The 15077-nt window shown below is 38.0% G+C and overlaps 1 long non-coding RNA gene across 1 annotated transcript in view; it reads right to left on the bottom strand.

Annotated features, from left to right (window-relative positions):
• LOC126235845 (uncharacterized) overlaps positions 1–13903 on the bottom strand; it is a 38848-nt gene extending 24945 nt beyond the window's left edge. The window contains exon 1 of the long non-coding RNA XR_007544819.1: positions 13823–13903. This is a non-coding gene — a long non-coding RNA (uncharacterized LOC126235845). The remainder of the gene's footprint in view (positions 1–13822) is intronic.
• Between the last annotated feature and the right edge of the window lie 1174 nt (positions 13904–15077).

Genomic DNA, 15077 nt, shown 5'->3' with positions numbered 1-15077 from the left:
GCAACTCCATGGGTATATAGCCTGCTTTGTACTTTAATCCAATGTTTCTCATAGTCCTGAGATTTTTGTGAAAATTCACACATGTCATCAAGATAAGCAAAGCAGTAAGGTAATCTCCTCAGTAGACTGTCTGAAAATGATGCAAAGTTTGAGCAGCATTTTCAATACCCAAATGATATAACCCAGATTCAAATAGCCCAAACAGGACAGTCACTGCACTCTTAAGTATGTCAGACATTGAAATATGTTCTGATTGTAAGCTGTATGACAGTCTAACATGCTGAAAACTTTTGCCAAAGCAGTGAATTCTGAAATCCTGGATGTGTGGTAGGGGGTATCTGTCTAGGACAGGTCTGGTGTTCAGTGCCCAATAGTCACCACAAAGATGATATGACCCACAAAGACGATATGACTCATTTTTCTTACACACAAGATGCAGTAGAGAGGACAGTGCATTGTCAGATGGGCAGGTGACTCCTTCTTGTGCTATGTTGTTGAAGACAGCCTTAGTCTTGCATAGACAATCAGGTGCTATTCAATGAATATTTGAGAAAACTGGCAGACCCAGTGTTGTCTGGATGGGGTGTACTGATTCGTGTTTGACCACGCCCTTATTTGCTGCAGGTTGCAGTGACTCAGAGGCTGTAGAAAAGGGTGAAGAAACAACTACTTGTTATTGTGCTGTGAGCTATTCTGTTGCTTTCAGAGTAACCTGAAGGTAGGACCCCACTTCCAAGCAGCGTCCTCCAGAACTTTGTTCTCTCTGTGTAATTTGTTTGATTCACGCCTATCTGCTTCATTCTTCTCCTCCAAGTTAAAGATAGCCATTTGCAGGGTGCTGTGATAATGCTGCAACCATCTCCTGTTGTCCTCCAGATTAGGTTTGCCGAGGCTGTCCACACTGCAGTAGACACAAGATTTCTGTTGTCCCTTGACTATGGGAATAATGAGGCCATTGAGGCTATGGACAAGTTGTATGTTGTACAAGTCTACAATCAATGTATTTTCTTTAAGGAAATCAGTGACTAGAATGGGTTGGTCAATGTTGGTGGGCACAAAGGTCCATCCACACTTGGTAGAGAGTCCACTGTCAAAGACCACTGTTGTTAGTCCATATTTTTTTATTACAGGGTTGTTGATGGCTTTCAAGGAAGCTACATTGGTGTGTGTGGCATATGGAAGGGAACCAACAATCAGTGTGCCAACATCAGGTCCAGTGTGGACTAAAAACATCAGCCATGTAGAGTGATAAGAAATGAAAAGCCTTTGTGATGCTGCATGTCTGACCAGTGCTCGGGAAGGCTACTTGCATGCTGTAATATCATTCTTAGTTGTGTGCAGCTTGTGTCTCCCAACATCGGCTTGTGCAGGTAGGCTCTGTTTGCTGTCACCACAATCTGTCACACCTAAAATTCACCATAAGAGGCATTTCAGTGACAGCACAGTGCTTTTCACTAAATAGCTTGAAAGCCAAAATGCCTGTGGAACCAGTAACACTCTGTCCAGTTAGGTTCCTTGTGTCTGAGTTTTGAAGGGCAGTTAGTTTGTAAGACTGGGTCATCTGCTACTGTGTTCCACAACTGCAAAATCTGCAGTTGTTTACGTAGCTTCTCAAAGGGGGCATGGAGAGGCAGGAGGTCAACAGTGACATACATTGGTCATCAGTCAGTTGTTGCTGTACAGCTTGGCAGCACTACATCTGCAGGGTTCATCAATGCTTGATATTATCATAAACAATGGTGGTTGTGGTGGTGGCCATGATAGTGGGCGAGTCAAGCAGGGCATGCACTCTATTGGCCACTTATCGTAACTCACATAATGGGCAACTTTTGCGTGCAATTTAGTTTAAACATACATGTGGAGGTAACTGTTGCTCCCAAATGTGTAAGAGCAGAGCATCCAAAAATACACAGGAATCAACTACAGTGTGTAGCATCTGAAAGAATGTTGGAATCAAGCACAGCATGTAAGTATCTCCAAAGGTTGGAAAGTGACCCCTCACTATGTTTTTCTGAGTAAAGAAACTGTGTCAGTCACTGATATATTGGTTTCTTGCAGCAGGAGATCAACGTCATTTTGAGGGTGCTGTAAGCATGCTGTGAAGTGGAGTGTAAATTAATTTCCTATATCATTGAAGAAGCACATTCGTGAAGGTTGGAGATCAACAACATAAACTGTTCAACTTATCGTATTTTCTGTTGCATGAAAATATTCTCCATAATACATTGTCCAGTCACATTAATGTGACCACCTGCCAAAAGCCAGAATAACCACCTTTTCCACTATGCATCTGCAGGGAAAGTCAGTGAGGTTCAGGAAGATACCAACAGGAGGGTGGAGCCTTGCTGATTCCAGTGCCATGGTCAACTGCACTAGGTTTGATGTCTGAGGATCCCTGGCACAAACAGCCCAAATGAGGTGGTCCCACATATTCTTGATGGGATTTTTAAACCAGGGCTCTGGTGGCCAGAGGAGTACAATAAACTCATCCTGGTTTTCTTTGAACCACGCACAAACATTGCAAGCTGTGTGACACACTGCATTGTCCTGCTGGTAGTTGGCCTTGTGCTAAGGAAAAACAAACTGCATGTAAGAGTGGACATGGTCTCCAAAGATTGATGCATATTTGTGTTGATCCTTTATGCCTTCTGGAATTATGTGATCACCTAGGAAAGGCACAAAAATATTCAAAAATGGTTCAAATTGCTCTGAGCACTATGGGACTCAACATCTGAGGTCATCAGTCCCCTAGAACTTAGAACTACTTAAACCTAACTAACCTAAGGCCATCACACACATCCATGCCCAAGGCAGGCTTCGAGTGTGTGACCGTAGCAGTCGTGCGGTTGCAGACTGAAGTGCGTAGAACCACTCGGCTACTCCTGCTGGCCAAAAATCTTCCTCAACATATAATACTCCCTCCTCTGGCCTGGACACTTCTGACAGTCATTGCAGGGCCATACATTTGTCCAATGGAGCATAAAATGTGATTCATCATAAAGCTCACCTGCCTCCAGTCAGTGGACGTTCAGTTGCAGTACTGGTATGTGAATTCTACCCTTCATCACCAATGAACAGCAGTCAGCTTGGAGCACAAACCAGGTACCTGTTGTGGAGGCCCATACACAGCAATGTTAGCTGAGAGGTTGTTGCTGAGACACTGTTGGTAGCCCCTTGATTCATTTGGGTGGTCAGCTGCACAACAGTTGCACGTCTGTTTGCCTTTAAACATCTCCACAGCCATTCTTCACCATTCTCATCTAAGGTCCATGGCGCACACATTTGCTTCATTGCTAGTTTCAAATAGCATCATTTTGCCATGAGCAGGACACTTTGATTATAGCACCATGCAAACAGTTTACAAACTTAGCCACTTTGGAAATGCCTATACCCTTGGCCAGAAAGTCAATGATCAAGCCCTTTTTGACATCCCCGATAAATCAGTCCATTTTCAAATCATGACAATGACTGTACTTTTTTCCAAAGCTCCCCCTCCACATGCTTTATATATCCTCCACTGATAGTGCTACCAACTGCCATCAGTGAGTGATTATTGAACATTGACTCTGAACACAGATGACGGTCACATTAATGTGACTGAACTGTACAGTAAACCAAATATCGAACTGTTTGGGTACAAACAGAGGCATCCAATATTCTGTGGCAGTGGTACTGAATCTGACAGCATGGCAGATGATTCCATCACCTCACAGTTGATATCAGCGTGAGGTGCAGAATCTCATGATATTGGTAACACAGCAGGGTGTTATACAACCTTGATCTCATTCTTGACATTTTGGATTGCACCATCACTCGTGCACAAAAAGTTATGCATGGACAACATGCTGGTACATAATGAAGTGAGTTATGGATTAGTAATGGGTCCATTATCATGCTCCTTTAGTTCCAGGATCATCCCTTGTATAGAAGTACTCATACTAAATAGTGCATACATGGATACTACACACCAAAAATTATCTTGGTTACCACAAAAGACACAACAGCACCTGTGTATCATCAGTAAATGCCAACCAACAATATAATCAAATAAAGTACTTTTATTATGAAAATCTGCACATGGTGCGCTGTCAGTTATCAGTTCTGTCACTCCCACTGGCCCTATATTGATTTTTGTGGAACCCTGATACTACGTTCTTCACTGTAACCTCTTTGCTCCAGCCGTTGTACTCTACTGATACAATGCGAGGTATGAGTGGAAATGTTGTACAGCAGTTGAAGGAAAGTTTTGACTTTTGAACTTAGCAAGTAGAATATTAAAGTCAATGGTGTTGAACACTTTGCTGAAATCCAAAAAGGGATAACAGCCTGTTTCAGTTTGTCAGTTGCTCTTATAAAGCAGATCAAATGCTGTGATTTTTCTGGAAATCAGACAGGTATTCATCCAGGTCATGTGATGTTATGTAATTTGTAAGTTGATTGTGAACAATGTATTTTGAAGTTTTAGGTAATGCTGGTAGAATGCAAATGGGTCTGTACTCAGAGAGTTCTTTGCATCTTTATGTTTTGCATCCTTCTGTGTTAGCCAAGTATACATGTAGGTGTGCTGTAATACAAGAACGAAACATCCACAGCCTGTGCTGAAGTAGAGAAGCGTCTGGCTCATTCGTCACACTCAAACATTGTCTTTGTGAACATTCCACACCACTATGATTTGCTGCATTGGTCCAGTGTAAAGAAGGAGATTAGTGCTGCATTTTTCGAGTATTTGCAAACAGTTCAAAAATGTCTGTGTTGTTGACATTAATAGCATTGCGCACAGATTTCACACCACACATGGACTTCACTTGAATGGCCTAGGGAAGCAAATTGCGATGCAGAAATTATTTAAAGAAACCAAGAGACACAAACATACATCTGCAGTACCAGCAACATCACAAATACCAGTAACAGCTGATACAACTGAACTAGTAGCAGCAGCAGCCCCACAACCACCACTAACAGCAACAACAGGAACAGCAACAACGACAGGAAAAACATCAGCAGCAGCAAAAGACTTGATACAAATAGTAGAATCATCACCAGTAACAGCAACAAAACCAACACCAGCAAAAATAGCAGATCAGACATCAGCAGTACCAGTAGCATCAGTAAAAGAAACGAAGACAGATACCATTCAAAGAATCATATCTGCATCATCACCAACAGCAACAACAACAGTTGTAGGGGCACAACACTGCTTAAGGAAGAGCCAAAGGCAATGTATATCAACTCCACTTAATGTGGATTTTTTATGTCTGCAAACATGAAACAAGATCTTGTCACCACCTCCATCTAGATAGAAAGAACAAGGCAAAGACGCAAAAAAGTATATTTTATAATGGGATAAAACTGTATAACAAATTACCACAGGAAATTAAAGAAATAAATGAGCCCGTCACTTTCAGACAAAAGCTTAAAACCTTCTTAGTAAGTAAAAGTTGTTATACTGTAAAAGAATATTTAACATTGAGGTAGATTATAAGCAACATATGACATTATCCCCAAAATATGATGTAATTATAAATGTGTGTATGACTAGTTATAAAAACTACACAAAATATGAGAAATGTGTTTCATTGTAAATGTAAATGTGTGTTCATGTATTATAAACTGATGACATCCATACAATATATATTATTCCATGGAAGCTTGCAGATAAGTGACAAACATCAAGAAAAAAGCAGAACATTACCAGGTAATGACAAAAACAGAAATACTTGAACATTGTTCAGGATAATGTGTCAAAATATACAGTGCCTCAAGAACAAAGTGTTGGATTTAGAAGTAGCTTTAAATAATTTTGCTGATGCCTCATGTGTTTGTTTATCTGAACACAACACTGGTGCAAGGGAAATGAATTGAGTCTTAAGCACATTTAAATCAGCATCTCAGTACTGCCACATTGGATTATACATTTATACAGGCACAGGATTACAGTTTAACAAAGTGAACCATCTAAATACTGAGAAACATTTTGAATAATGTGCCATAGAGATAAAAACTGAGGAGAATAGTAAAATACTAATTATCATGTCAATATATAAATCACCAGTGGGTGATAAAAACATGGTTTTTAAAATTCTGGAGGCAGCATTAAGCACTTTATATAGTAATCAAGTGAAATTATTTTTATGTGGGGATTTTTAGCATTAACATGGTGACTGAAAGTAAAGAAAAGGGACAGCCTCTAAGTATCCTAAACAGCTTTCACATGAAAGCACTCTTTATGAACCCCAGTGAATAAATTTTCCATCTTTCCTATTAGACACTATCTTCACAAACACAGAAAATGGTATCACTGAGACACAAAATGTAAACTTAGGTCTTTCAGACTGCAGCACACTCATCGCAAGTGGAAATTTTTGTATACCCAAGGTAATAAAATAAATGATAATATGAAAGGTGCTTCTGCTCATGAAAAGTAAATAATTTTATTCAGATGTTAGCAAAGGAAACATGGGAGAATTTATTTTAAAAAAAAAACTACTGATTACTCATAAATGCTTTTTCTAGCACTTTCATGTCCCTCTTTGAGATATTTTTTCCATAAAAGCTTACAAAAACAATGTCATGCCAAAGAACAGCAACCAGTGGATATCATCTACCAGAAGATCTAGCCAAACTCTACAACATTTCAGCCAAATCAAAAAAGACTACAAAGATAAACAATTTGCAGACTATGTTAAGAGGTATCAGAACATTTATAGGAAGGTGATTAATAAAGCTAAAACAATGCAAAATGACAAAGAAACTTTAGGGTCAGCAAATACATTGCAAGCAATGTGGACTGTAGTAAAAAAAGAAGTAAACAAGAATGTTAAAAGTCACAAGGACGTTGTTTTAAAAGATGATCATGATGTGCAGCTCAGAAATTTTACTCTTGAAAATTATATAAATGACTACTTTATAATATTCTAGTCAACTTGAGTAAAAATTGCCTCGGGTATAGTGGAACCTCTATTCTGCAAGAACAAAGTCAATTCAATGTTGCTATGCCACACAAACAAACCAGAAGTTCTAAGAATAATAAAAACAACGAGTAAAATGTCTTCAGGGAGTGATGAAGTACCTGGTTAAGTCATAATAAAATGTGTGAGTGTCATAGGTCATACCAGAATCACTTTCACACATCATAAATATATCATTATCAGAAGGAGTGTTACCTCAAGATTAAAAATTTCTAAAATAAAACAACTGAATAAAAAGTGGGAAATTATACAGAAATAGCGTTGTTATCTGTATTTTCAAAAGTGAAAAAGACAGTCATGAAACATAAAATTACAAATTGAAAAATTCAATCTCTTGTCTGTAAACCAGAATGGTTTTTCCAAAGAACTGAGTACAGAAACAGCTATTTCCCATTCCATTGAAAATGTTGTAATGGTACTAGACAGACACAACATTACAATGGCAATAAATTTGGACTTACTGAAGGCATTTGAGACTATCCAACATGATATATTGCTAGACAAACTAAAAGCTATTGATATAAGAGGAGCTGCAAAAGAATAGTTCCAGTCTCATGTCCATAACAGAAGGCAGATAGTAGCAATTACCTCAGCCAACATTAAAAACCAAAGTATTGCTTACAGATATGATTTTCAGTATCTAGGGTAGTATAGGAAAGTGTTTTGGGGCCTCTCTTATTTCTAATTTATGTAAATGATATCAAAATTCCAATCAGTCATACTCATACAACCACGTCTGCTGGTGATACAAATATTGCTGTAACTGATGTAAAACGAGTATTGCCCACACCTGCAACTAGAGTTTTGGAATATTTACAAAATTGGTTTCAAATGGATAAGTTAGCTTTAAATATTTCAAAAACAAATTACATCCATACATGTGAAAATAAAGTCATAAAATGACCTCGACCACACAATAAAAAATAAAGAAGTTAAGAAAGTAGCTGTCACCAAACTTATAGGTGTCCACATAGATGAAAATTTAGATTGGAAAGCTCAAATCCACTACTGCACTACCAAGTCAAGTTCTTCTTGCTTTGCACTATATGTAATTTGTAATGTGTCTAGTAAACAGTGTAGTAGAACTGCCTACTTTGCTTGAATTCACAAAACTATTACCCATGGGATTACTTTCTAGGGTCATAATATGACAAATATAAAAACCATCTTCACGTCACTGCCTCTGGATCACAGGGTCCTGAGTTTGATTACTGGCTGGATTGGTGATTTTCTCTGCCCAGGGACCACGTGTTTGTGTTGTTCTGATCATTTCATCATCATTATTATTTGGGACAGTAGACTGGACTGCATAAAATTTGGACTGTGTAAAAATCACGACTTTGTATTGGTGCCAATGACCGCTCAGTTAAGTTCCCCACAAACCAAACATCATCATCATCATCATCATCATCATCATCATCATCATCATCATCATCATCATCACCATCATCATCATCATCATCATCATCATCTCATCTTCACATTACAAAAATGAGCTGTCAGAATAATTACCAACAGTTCAAGGCTAACACCATCCAAACAGCTATTTCAACAGCTAAATATTCTACCTTTATCATGTCTCTACATACAAAAACTGTAATTATCATAAAAAGATACAGTGAAAATTTCAAAACTAACTCATATCTGCATTCATACGAGGTGTGACAATAAAGCGATGAGACTGATTTTCTTTGAAGAATGTGGCAACCCTGCAGGCTTGCGTAGGCACAATATCTTTGACCTTGGTCTATAAGCTCCTTCTAGTCCAAGTGACACATCGATGCAACTGCTCAGTTGAGAGTTGTGCTGTAATAAGTTAACACGTGTTTGTGTCTCTTGTCACGGAAATGGAACCACATAATATTGTGCAACAGTATGCCATTTCTTTTTGCATTAAATTGGGTGAAAATATGATGACAACTAACAGTGAGCTTCAGAAGGCTTTTTGAGAGGAGGTTATGTCAAGAGCTAAGTTTTTCATTGGTATAAAATGTTTAGTGAAGGCAGAATGAATGTTGAAGATGAAGACCACAGTGGATGACCATCAACATCACGGACAGATGTCAACTTGGCCAGGGTGCGTGAACTGATCTGATCAAAGATTATCCATGAAAATGATTGCAGAAGAATTGAACATCAATTGAGAAATGGTTCATCAGATAGTAACTGAGGATCTTGAAGATTTGTGCAAAAATGGTCCCCAAAAATCTCACATCACAACAGCGAGAAACACGGAAAAATGTGGCAGCGAATCTGTTAGAGCAAACAAAAATCAATCCAGAATTGTTGAGCTCTGTTATCACTGGTGATGAAAGTTGTTTTTTTCAGTATGATCAAGAGAGAAAACGCCAAAGTTTGCAATGGAGCTCAAAGGTATCACCCAGACCAGAAAAAGCTCACATGTCAAAGTCAAAAGTGAAATGCATGCTTGTGTGCTTCTTTGATTCCAAGGGAATTGTTTATAAAGAATGAGTGCCTCCTTGTCAAATTTTAGAAAGATTTCATAAAAGAATTCTTTGTGTCCGTGCCAACATTGCTGATAATTTGTTTTTGCATCACGATAATGCACCATCCCATACTGCTCTATCAGTACAGAAGTTTTTAACTTCAAAACAAATTTCAGTACTACCACAGCCACCTTATTCACCAGATATTGCCCCGTGCAACTTTTTTCTATTTCCAACAGTCAAAATGGCGGGCAGGGGACGCCATTTTCAAACAACACAAGATGTCCAAAACGCTGTGAGGAGGGTCTTGGAGGATATTACAGAAGATGAGATCCAGAAATGTTACCATCAATGGCAGAAGCGTTGGAAAAAGTGTGTGCAATCAGAACGGAACTACTTTGAAGGAGACAACACTAAAATTGACTAAAACAGTAAGCAACATTTTTTTCACATCCGTCTCATTAAATTATTGTCGCACCTTGTATAATACAAGAATGTGCAATGATATCCACTTAATAAACAAGGCTACTGCACAAAAACAAACAAATGATCAAGGTACAAAATCATATAACAAACTTCTAGACATATAAAATCAATAAAAAAATTGCCCGCATTTAAGGAAGTAATATTCAAGTATTTAATGACCAACTGCTATTACAGTGTAAACAAATACCTTCAACAGCCTAGCAGCAAGTAATTATATTTATGTACTATGTTGCTAAATGACAATAGCATTTCCAGTCACATGTTCACTATGATTGGAATTAGTAGACTGAACAGCGTTTTTACAACCATAATGTGTTTTTATTTATAGCTTAACAAAGTAATCATGAAAAATATTTTTTATGTAATCAATCAAAGTTGTATGAACAGTTTTTAATGTAAGATTGTGTAGGGCACTGTGAACCCTTGTATTTGTGGGATACTGCATACCTTTATATATATATATATATATATATATATATATATATATATATATATATGTGTGTGTGTGTGTGTGTGTGTGTGTGTGTGTGTGTGTGTGTGTGTGTAGGAGGTTGATAGTTCAATCCTGATGTTTTTTATTTGGTAAATGCAGTCCTGGTGATATGGTATCTGGTGACTGCAGCAGGTCCTCTAGAAAACATTTGCACTTAACGTACTACAATTGTAGAAATGGAAGATTGGTCAGCTTTGAAGGAAGCCCTTTTCACGTTGTGGGCATGTATTTATTCACAGATGCAAAACCTGTTTTCTTCATACCCTCCTCTAATGGTCCCATAGATTAGTACCAGCTATTATTCTTGCCTTGTTCAGGCTCATTACATTTCATTAGGGCCTTAGGACACCAGTAGGACTAGCGACATGCTTCGCAAATAATATCCAAACTGGAGAGATGTAAAGTTTTCTGAATTTGCGTGCAAATGGAATGTATTTCACTGAGTCAACATTGTAATTAATAGCAGCAAGGTATCTAGGACTATTAAAAATGAAAATTACATACAAATCAATACAAACTTAGGTCAGCTACGCAAAGACTTAGAGAAGGAAGATCAGGTAATTATAGTTCGGGGAGCAGGAAACAGCCTGGCTATGAATCCAAGATATAGTATTAGGAGTGACCTGGATAAAATAGGAGCAGAAACTGGGCACACGAATGTGGGGTTTGTGGAGGTCTTTCAGCGCCATGATCAGCCATGGGTAAACACTGCGGTAAGGCGTGTTAACACTGAGCTGAACGGGATACTCCAGACACTGGCAAAGTTTCACATGAGTGTTGTTTCAGTTGATGCTATTGGTAGGTGGAGTTACATTACACATGGCCTGCACATTAATAGGAAGGGGAAAGATAAGTCAGCTTCTCTATTAGCAGATACTGGGAGGGGGGCCACAGTCACACAAGGGGTGATCCCTGTGGTTATTGGAACCAGGCAGACAGGTTTTATAGGTTAAAGCCAGATTCCAGGCAGACAACAACCAAGGAAAATAGAAGAAAAGAAACTTCATCCACAGAAAATACGGATAAAGCTAAGGGTGGTATCAACTTACTTCACCAAAATGTCAGGGGAATAAAAAATAAAGTAGATGAACTGATAACTGGTTTAGATGGTCTCAAAAATAAGAATGAGATTGATATACTTTGTCTGTCTGAACACCATGTAACTGTGGGGATGGAAAAGGTCAGTATAAATGGGTATAATTTAGCATCCTACACTTGTAGATCTAGTATGGAGAAAGGACGAGTTGCCGTTTTCATAAAACAAGGGTATAAATACAGAACTGTTGGAGAAAGCAAATTTTGTGTTGATCAGCACTTTGAGGTTTGTGCATGTGAACTTCAGCTAGATAATGTTGTGTTGATATTAGCAACAGTGTACAGGTCTCCACTAGGAGATTGGGAGCTATGCATAAAAAAGTTTGACTCTCTATTATGCTGTCTGTCAGACAAAAAGAAAAAGTTATTAATCTGTGGTGATTTCAATGTTAACTTTCTAAGCAATTCTGATAGGAAAAGTGAACTAGAAGTGTTGTTATCGATATATAACATACATCAGTGATCAATTTCCCTATACGTATAGCTCGGGACAGAAGTACTCTAATAGATAATGTATTTGTACAGCAAGAGGATGTAGGACAAACACATGCTTTCCCTGTGGTAAATGGATTATCTGACCATCATTATCACCCTTTTCATCATTTACATGATATAGGAATTGTCATAATACTGTCCACAATATGCACAGCAGAATATTACAAATTTCTATCAAACACACAAAATTAACATTATGTTGAAAATTAAAACATTGCATTAAAACACATAAAATTAATGTTATATAATATGTTGAAAATTAAAACATTGAATTAATGTGTTGTTCTTTTACATGCTCTTTTAACATGTACTGTATGTGATGGATTTATCAGGGTGTATACGGTGATAAGGAAAAAAAATTCCCGGATTATTTCCGAATTTCTCCCGGATATCCCGTTTAAATAATATGCTTTTTCCCGGCGAAAATACACTTTTTCTGTGCTAAGTGACAGTAGGTTTTCCGTAGATTTTCCCTCGAAACTGTAAAACTTATCAATCCATTGAATGGTTAACGTTTTATATAATCGCGTACAACTTACCGAAAAAAAAAGAAAAGACGGAGCAGAGAAGTTTTGGAGAGACTTTTAATAAAAAAAAAAAGGAGAGAAGTTTTGGAAAGACCTTTGATTTGTAGCAACATATACGCTGCATAATTTCGTATTACGAAAGTATAAATTCGAATTGCACCAAACACAGCGCCTTAGTTTCCGGAGCGTTGCAACCGAGGTTGCGATGTCCTTTTGTAAGCGAGCCATATCTCAAGCCACGAGATCTCGCCAGCCGATGACAGCAGCTATTCAGAGCATAGGATACGTGTTATAGTCAGCCAATAGCAAGATTACTGGTTACATAGCGCGAACACACAAGAGAAAAAGTTAACGGTTTACATTAATGTACAAGAAAAGCTAAGCTTTCTCATAAATATTGGTCTCTAAAAGATTAACACGCTACAATAGAAGCTAAGCTTTCACATGTAATATTGATATTTTTTTGCGTGTGTTATACTTTAAGATACATCACACAAACGTGCCAGTAAATTTAAAATTATAAATGCCTCGGCTCGAAATTCTTGTAAGTGGCTGGTCCTCAAACTGTTCAGTTTCGAACGCTCTGTGATTTAGATATCCATCCCACTTTCTCATACGTAACATAATTCATCTTGCGTAAAAAGAAATTTACTTTGAAAGTAACGCTTTTCTAACGACCGTTCGCAATACTGTTAGAAATAGGTTCGATTTACCATTTGCCAGAGAGCGCCAGAAAACGTATTATTGTGCGTGTGCAACTGCAGTGGTGTAGGAAGACCGCATGTTCGTGTGTATAAAGCACTAAGAGAGCTTACATTACACCAAAAAAGAAACAGGGCATCAGAGGATACTCCAAGGAGCATCGATATTTCCTAAACCATACTAAAATGCATAATTCGGCTTTAAGTGCAAATTGGCTTTTTCCAGATTCACAATGAAGTAGGTTCCATCTGATATTAAGCTTAGTGTGGTTTTTGGGATGTAAATTTTCTTGGAGTACCAGTACTCTACGATCTAATGTTTGGTTCTTGATCGTGGCATAATGCCATACATGGCAGAAGATGATAACGTGCACTTGAAATTCACCGAACAGTTGGAACTAGCCAATACTGTAGAATGAAACACTTCGTTTCAAATAAAATGATTGCCTCAGCGGAATTTCTTTAGCAAACTTGCAAAAATAATTTCATTCTTCTGCAAGGCGATTAATATGCTTGACTGCTACTAACTCGGAAAGAAAATAAAATCAGAAAACTGAAATTAATAATATATTTTTGCCCTCCGTAACTATGTGAATGTATTTTAATTCACTTGATAGCTCCCGGCCACAGAAATCCGTTTTGTTTTCATTTGACGTGGGAGCTGTACACGAAGAGAAGCAGCGAAATCACGTAAACACGGGTCACGTGGAGACTAACCCCCTCCCCACTACAACTCAGACAACTCTGTGCAAGCGCGAATCTGGCAGAAGCGTCTCGCGGGCCCCGAGGAATCATGACGTCACATCATGACATGACGTCGTCTCTCACGCTAGCCACTATCGCTGGTAGTTTTCGAAACGCGGATATTCTTTGAACATGACATGCTAATGTATTGTGGGTGTATAATGGCGGGTTTTGTGATTTGTGTGCGTTAAAGCTTTTCAATCACGAAAAAAAAAAAATTGATAATACTTGCTGCAAAAGCAGATGCTTGCAGAGGAGAAAGGATAGTTTATGTTCCAGATAATGGACGGTAAGTAACTTCCGTTAGTAATCTTATAATGCTCAAGGAAAGTAAAGTGTATGGTAAATCTACAGAAATTTCATTCTTTGTGCCTATAATATTCTGATGCATTATGTTACCCAGTAAAGTTTCTTTCAATGCATCTATGTGGGTTATTTGTGGTAACGGCGTATTCTCATAACAAATGGCTTCGGTATTTAAGTTGCTATCATCGTAACTTTTTCGTGATCAAAAATTGTGTAGTAACTATTCTAACGTCAGTAACCTGCACATTTGAAAACTTTTGAATGTTAAAAATTACATCGTTCATCATAGTCAGTATTTTTTACAGTAAAATAGGTATGAATTGCAGTGACTGAATCCAGATTTGTGAGTGATGTAATCTGTTTTTGTAATGGATGTTTCAGTTTCTGAAGTGAAGTAAAAATCCAAAGAAGAGAAGACAGCGAGAAGTAGCTTTTTGTCTGTTTCATGGTTTATAGGCCTACTGGGGAAACTCGCCATGTAAAAAAACGAGTAACGCATCAAGCTTGGTACCTCTATGGTGATGTGGAAATCCGAGCGTTGTTAATAAAGAAATTAATTCAGTGTGTGTGTGTGTGTGTGTGTTTCTTTTGATTCCTTTATCATGTTGCTTATAGTAGACCAAATTTAATTAAAATACCCAGGTGATAATTTCAACATAAATTGGACTAAGGGCATAGCTGTTTCTAATGGCTTTGCTGCTTCTCAGAGGCAAAATATGAACATTTACCTTCCTCAGGCATGTGCGTTCACTAGTCATTTATGGCAAAAGAAATCACTGACTGAAAGCATAATTTGCTTGGTAGACATTATTGGT

This window comes from Schistocerca nitens, chromosome 1 (genome assembly GCF_023898315.1).
Source record: "Schistocerca nitens isolate TAMUIC-IGC-003100 chromosome 1, iqSchNite1.1, whole genome shotgun sequence".
NCBI classification, from domain to species: Eukaryota; Metazoa; Arthropoda; class Insecta; order Orthoptera; family Acrididae; genus Schistocerca; species Schistocerca nitens.
Note: the sequence above shows the minus strand (reverse complement) of the source record. Positions and strands in the feature narration are given on the sequence as shown.